Source organism: Antechinus flavipes, chromosome 1 (genome assembly GCF_016432865.1).
Source record: "Antechinus flavipes isolate AdamAnt ecotype Samford, QLD, Australia chromosome 1, AdamAnt_v2, whole genome shotgun sequence".
Lineage (NCBI taxonomy): Eukaryota > Metazoa > Chordata > Mammalia > Dasyuromorphia > Dasyuridae > Antechinus > Antechinus flavipes.
Genome location: NC_067398.1, coordinates 508,238,462 through 508,245,960, shown reverse-complemented (window position 1 = coordinate 508,245,960; position 7,499 = coordinate 508,238,462).

The window sequence follows — 7,499 nt, the reverse complement described above, 5'->3', positions numbered from 1 at the left end:
ATATGTATAAATTCTAGCATTTATGCCCTTAAAAAAATTCTTTTGAGATTTTAAAGATCAAAATGGGAACATAAAAGAAGTCCAGCCTATATCATGGCTAGTTCTGACTAACTTAGTAAACTGGACATCCAAGAAGCAACACCTTATGTGAATATCATTTATGTTGTATCCTGCGAATTCCTAAACAAAGGCAATATGTAGAAAGGAATTATTGGGAGGTAGGAATGATAGGTCACATTTCTTGATATTTTATATCATCTATACCTACATTATAGGACTAGCATGAAAAGAGTATTTATAAGTAATTTTTAAAGCAATCTATATCAATTGTTATTGTTGTTCATCCTTTGTTTTCAAGAAGGATCAATGACATCATTGATGTTTTGACTTTTGGTGAATGAGATTTAAGTGAGGTATAGTTGCACAAATTCATCAATCTCAGTCTCTCTTCCAGAGTAATAGAAGTCCAGTCTATATTCAACACTTGATGCCTTTCCCACCTAATGCCAGTTCCATGATGAATACATATAGCAAGGATCAATGAAATCCCTTCATTCAAATCATAGCAAAACAGAAGTTAGAGAGGGTATGCATAGAAAAACAATATTCATCTCCTTAACTTCCTTCTGGCTCATTTTATGGCTAGATTTACCTAGGTCTGAAGAGGATAAATTAAGGTTTCCCATTAATTCAGTTTTATGATTTCCTTCTATGGCTCATCTAACTTTTCCTTTAAGAAACTGGATGCTTTGGCATTTGGGGTGCATGTTTAATATAAGTATAAATTCATTGTCAATGGTACTTTTTAGTAAAAGGAAATAATTTTCCCGATTATCTTTTTTAATTGTCAATATTTGCTTTTGTTTTGCCAGAGACTTATAATTGCTACCCCTGTCCTTTTTTTTTAAACTTCAGTTAAAGTACAATGGATTCTGCCCCAGCCCCTTATTTTAACTGGCCAAGGGCCATAAGCCATCAATTCATATAGGCAACTATACAGAAGCCTAGAAAATACTCCTAGTTGAGACTAAGCCTGTTAGTTTTCACCTCACTTATACTTCCTGAAGTATTCTTCCTTCTCCTTCTCAGAGAGTTATTTCATATAAGACAAAATAAAGAGGGTAATTTTTTTTACTAAAACAAATATATTGAAAAAGTCTGCTATCATATAATATTCTATACCCATGGTCCTCTAGGCTTGTAAAATGTGTATGTGATATGGGAGAAGAGGAAAGAACTGTCTTCTTCTATATCTTTGGAGCCAGGCTTAGTCCATATATAGCATTCAATTTAAATTAAAAAAAAATTTATTATAGCTTTTTATTTACAAAGTATATGCATGGGTAATTTTTCAACACTGACCCTTGCAAAACCTTCTGTCCAAATTATCCCCTCCTCACCCCCTCCCCTAGCTGGCAGGTAGTCCAATACATTAAATATGTTAAAATATATGTTAAATACAATATATGTATACATATTTATACAGTTATCTTGTTGCACAAGAAAAATCGGATCAATAAGGAAAAAAAACTGGAAAAGAAAACAAAATGCAAGCAAACAACAACAGAAAGAGAATGCTACTGTGCTTCCCCGATAATAAGACCTATCCCGAAAATAAGCCCTCCCTTTACTGTGTAAAATTCCTCTAAAATAAGCCCTCCCCCGAAAATAAGCCCTATTGAGATTGCTACTGTACTGAAGGTGATCCCCTGCGCTACACGCTACATTACAGTACCCTCTGTATGCACTGTTTCTCCCCACCCCCCACCCCCCCGGATGAAACGCACTTCGCGCTCTGAGCTGCATCCAATCAGAGCTGCATCAGTGAGCGCGTCATCCTGTTCTTCCCCAGTGATTTGCTTGCTGGCGCCATTGAGAGCAGTGCCATGGAGGAGAGCTGAGGCAGGACAACATAAAAACCCAGTATGTAAGCGGGAGTGAGGGGGCATGATGGAGGATAAAAGGGGCATGATGGAAGATAAAAGAAGAACTCAGGGGGCATGATGGAGGATAAAAGAAGAACTCAGCCAGCACTCACCGCACTAAAGAAATGAAGAACTTCCTTGCAGAGAGAAGAATAGATCAAGTGATGATTCCTACAGGAATGACTGCCTATCTCCAGACCCTTGATATTGCAATAAACAAGCCATTCAAGGACCATTTGCGCATGGAAGTCAATGACTACATTGAAAATAGAATGGAAAGAAATCAGCGTGGAAACTGTGAAGCCCTGTCTGCAAGAAGTCGTGACTTGGGTGAAGAAGTCATGGGATAAAATTACTGACAGCTGTGTCGCCAAGGCACTACGAGCAGGTTACCTGGACAAGACATGTTCATTTAAAGAGCGCTATATTGCTGGACATGACAGATTGGGTCCACTTCTTCTGAAGGAAATAGAGGTGCAAGACATCCAGGACGGAATTCATGGTATGGACACTTATGATGATGTTGTTGAAGAAGATGACATGATCATTATTGAATAAAGGTACTTTTTTTTTTGTTCATATTTACCTGTTTATTAAAATTGCTGTCAATGTTCATTAAAATAAGCCCTCCCCTGAAAATAAGCCCTCTGGTGTTTTTCTGTCCCAAAAAAAAAAAAATAAGACAGTGTCTTATTATCAGGGAAACACAGTATGTTGTAATCCACACTCAACTCCCGCAGTCCTCTCTTGGGTGTAAATGGCTCTCTTCATCACTGAACAATTGGAACTGACCTGAATCATCTCATTGTTGAAGAAAGCCAGGTCCATCAAAATTGATCACTGTATAATTTTGTTGTTCCCATGTATAATGATCTCCTTGTTCTGCTCATTTCACTTAGCATTAGTTCATGTAAGTCTCTTTAGGCCTCTCTGAAATCATCCTGCTGGTTGTTTCTTTTTTTTTTTTTTTTCAATAACTTTTTATTGATAGAACGCATGCCAGGGTAATTTTTTACGGCATTATCCCTTGCATTCACTTCTGTTCCGATTTTTCTCCTCCCTCCCTCCACCCCCTCCCCCAGATGGCAAGCAGTCCTTTACATGTTGAATATGTTACAGTATATCCTAGATACAATATATGTTTGCAGAACCGAACAGTTTTCTTGTTGCACAGGGAGGATTGAATTCAGAAGGTATAAATAACCCGGGAAGAAAAACAAAAATGCAAGCAGTTTATATTCATTTCCCAGTGTTCCTGCTGGTTGTTTCTTACAGAACTTCAATTTAAATTATTCTTTACACTATATTTTTGTAACCATTATATATATTTTCTAGTTGTGCTCACTTCTCTTTGTATTAGTTCAAATATGTCTTCTTTTGCTTTTCTTGTATTCACCATAATGTGCCTTTTTTTTTTTTTTTTTTTTTTTTTTTTTTGCGGGTTCCCCAAACAGTGGGCATTTGCTTTGTTTCCAGTTTTTTTTGGTTTGGTTTTTGCTACTTCAATGGGTGCTGCAATAAATATTTTGGTTTCTATTGAATCTTTCCTTTCATCATTGACTCTGAGTATATTCTTTCAACTAATTTACTACGTATACAGAATCAAGGTTCTTGTCCCAAGGCAATAATCTGACTTGGGATTTAACAATTTCATCTTCTGTTAAAATCTTGATTGTTAATTTCTGCTCCCAAAATCCATTTCTGGGATTATGCTAGTGAAACCTCAAAGGAGCTATGTGGGGGCTGGGAAAGCAAGGAAGGCCTCATTCCCATGATACTATCTGACTGGTATACAGATGACTTGGTGAAGCAAGCAGAGTCATGGATCTATATCCTGTTCCACAGGTGTCTAATAGTGACTCTCCCAAAAGTAGACACCCCACCCAGCAATTTAAGAGTTTGAAAAAAAAATCTCATAGCCCTTCCTCTGCAAAGAAGAGAGAAAGGGAAAGGAAAAACAATTAGAGAGTTCAAGGTACAATTGAGGGAATAGAGAGACTCCAGACATAGAAAAATAAAGACAATCCCTGGAGAGATGAAGAGGCTTTGAAGAATGGGACTCAGTTTCAGAAAAGAGGTCCAGCTCTGGACTGCTGAGAAAAATAGCCTTAGTTCCACAGCGAATCATGGAAAACAGGAGACCCTGAGAATTTACGTGATCAATCTGCCAAGAAGAGACCCTGGACTCAAGGTAGCAGGATAGTATGAAGAAAGGATTTCCAGCCCCTATAGTACCAACATTGTCACTTTGCCTTTGCCACACAAACATCCTAAAGTAATTCTCACTACCATTGTACTCCAAGTCAGAGACCACTCTTTCTATGGACACTGTGTATATTTGTGGGAGACTGTGCTCCAGATTTATATGGAGAATATTTTGTAGCTAGTATGTTTACTATATAAATACATTAAATATTGTGCTTACTAGAATATTGTTAATGGGAAGCCTCATGAGCTATATAGCATTAGAAGTTCATTCCTCCAGGGGTACATCGAGAATCAGAGACTGTTCCCACTCTTTATAGATACAACCCTTGAAGGGAAGCCTAAAATGATGAACAGGCCAAAAGTGGCGTTATACCTATGCAATTGTTGTCTGGCAGTGGTAGAAATACAAACAAAACACTCATTTCAGGTTTTCTTTCAAGTAACTTACTTCAAGACTATACATTTTTCTTTGTTTTCTTTGTTAGAAGATCCTCAGTTATCTATTGTTCTCATGAATAACTCATGAGAGTCTTTTATGACAAACTAGCTTTTGACTATGGCTGCAAGCTGTGGGCTCAGTTGGAGTGTCGGGGGTTACTGAATGAAGCTTTAATTATAGACGGTTTCTGTAGAAGGCCACAGATAGTGGGGAACCCTGGGAGAGGTAGAAGACCCTTTAGTGCAGTAAAAGGAACCCTGCTGACATCTGGTTTGGCTCCCCATCCTCCCAGGTGCTTCTCATCCTTCCTGAGAAGTCAGGGGGTGTGATACCTGTGTTGTACTGGAAGCACTGAAGTGAACAGGAAACATCTGCACACAACAGCAGGTTGTTCATGTGGTCCTGCAGGCACAGTGGGCTATAGTTATGTAAGAGTATTAGGGTATATAAGGCTGAGAAAATTTTGAGTAAACAGACTCCTGCTCGACCACTTGGTGAGTTCCATCCCCTCAGTCCTCACCCATGATCAAGATTCGGATTGGTGCTGAAATCCTCCAGTATGGGTCAAGACAATTGGCATTCAAAGCAGGGCCCTGGAAAACCAGGCACACACCAGCTTGGCTGACAAGATCAGTGCGGGCTTGAGTGACAAGTCCCCAGGACCCAGAAACAAGTTTAAAAAAAAAAAAAGCAAGCAGGAAGATAGATTGGGTAAGGGCTAAGCTGTCACTTGCAGTTTTCATCCAGAATGGGGCAAGTGCTAACACTCCCTTTTGAGGGAAGTATGACAAATGTTTGGTTAGGTAATGAAAGAGCATGGTTTGTTTGTAATTCAGAAGCAGGTCACCAAGTTCTTAGATACTATAGAGTGCGTGTCTCCGTGGCTCTCTGGGGAGATGCTGGAGCCAGAGATGTGGAAAGGAGTGGGAGAACAACTAACTGAATACTTCTATACTATGGGTCCTGGCTCAGTCCCCAAGGACACATTCCTTGTGTACAATATAATAAAATTGGCTTTAAGAAATCCCACATGTAAGAAAAAGAAAGCTTTTAGTGTGGAATGTCAAACAAGGAAGTATGAGGAGAACAGGCAGGGCAATGGCGCCCACAGCCCTGGAGGGTTTGGCACATGAGGCAGATAAGGACCACGCTGGGAAGTTTGAGGGTTCTCAGCCTGCCTTTTTCACTTGCGCCTGTACCTGTGCATGCCCCCTGGGGTATCCTCCGATCCTGATCCTTCTCCCCCAACTCTTGCCTTCCTGGTGGGAGAAGGATGAGCAGGAGAGGCAGTGACAACCATTAGCACCAACAGCACAGCAGTTTTGCCCTCCACCTATGTCACCATTACAAGAGGCATTAGTTAAAGCAAGGGAGGAGGGACAGGATACATTTGGATTGAGAATGGAAGCATTCCCTGTAATGCTTCACTAATGGGCTTTCAGGTCAAATGAAGAGAAGACACTCCTTTTAATCTGGCAGCTTTATCAAAGTTCTGAAAAAGGTTTGCACTCTGTATGGGTCTACATTGTCTTATGTTAAGATGCTATTAGAGAATTTAGCTTATGAAATTCTAACTCCTAACGATTGGAAATCCATAGCAAAACAGCAAAACCAGATCAAAACCTTATTCCTCACCCAGTGCTTGTGGCCAGAAGCCTATTAAAGGCCATTAAACAAGTAATACAATTATCTGGAATAGCACCTGACAAGATATACACTTTTTATACCAATGTACAAATTAATGTATGTTGTGGAACCATCTCAGAGTAACCAATTTTATTGGTCATAGCTCCAAATTTTATGCATGGGTCCCCCTTAAGGATATTAAGGCTATTACATAATTGACCATGGGTTTTTGAAGAAAAGGTTTCTAAGATCCCTCTTAAAGGACTGACCATCTTTACAGATGTGTCCAAAAATAACATTTGTGCTATATTCTCCTGACTTAGCTATAAAGAGTAGTCAGAACTTCCTTTCAGTCTACTCAGCAGAATGAATTGAATGCAATCATGCTAACTCTTACTTATTATCCAGGAGATGTAAATATCTGATTCAGCTTATTCAGTAGGTGTGGTACAAAGAATTGCCACAGCCCAAATAAAATTTGCAGCTTCTAATATATTTCAGCTTTTAAAGGAACTTCAGGAGCAAGTGAGAAACTGCTTAAGTTAAGTTTTACTTCTTGCATGTCCCCTCTCATACTGGTCTTCTAGGACCTATTTTTTTAATTATAGCTTTTTTATTTATAAGTATATGCATGGGTAATTTTTCAGCATTGACAATTGCAAAACCTTTTGTTCCAACTTTTCCCCTCCTTCCCCTATTCTCTCCCCCAGATGGCAGGTTGACCAATACATGTTAAATATGTTGAAGTATAAGTTAAATACAATATATGTATACATATAGGACTTATTTTTTAATGGAAATTTTAATGGAATTCTTACCATGTTAGCCAGCATTCCTCTATTTCAGGCAGCCCAAGAATCTCATTCTAAATATCATCAGGCTGCATGAGCTTTACGCCTACAGTTTGGGATAACAAAAGAGGAAGCTAGCAGCATAATAAAAGCCTGTACAGCTTGCCTCTCTTTCCACACTCTTAAGCTCCCTTCAGGGAAGAACCCTCCTGGATTTGAGGCCCAATGGATGTGACTCATTATAAATCTTTTGGTTGTCTGTCTTTTATCCATGTTGTGGTAGATACCTTCTCAGGATTTACTTTTGCAGTACCAGCAGCAAAAGAGGCAGCCCGACTGGTCACTGAATTCCTTACACAAGCCTTTGCAGTTGGGGGCATGCCACAAGCAATAAAAACAGATAATGGACCTGCATATAAACATTTTGCACACTGTTATGCACAGTAGGCCACACATCACTGGCACATCCTTCAATCCTCAAGGATAGGCAATAATAGGAAGGAGGAATGG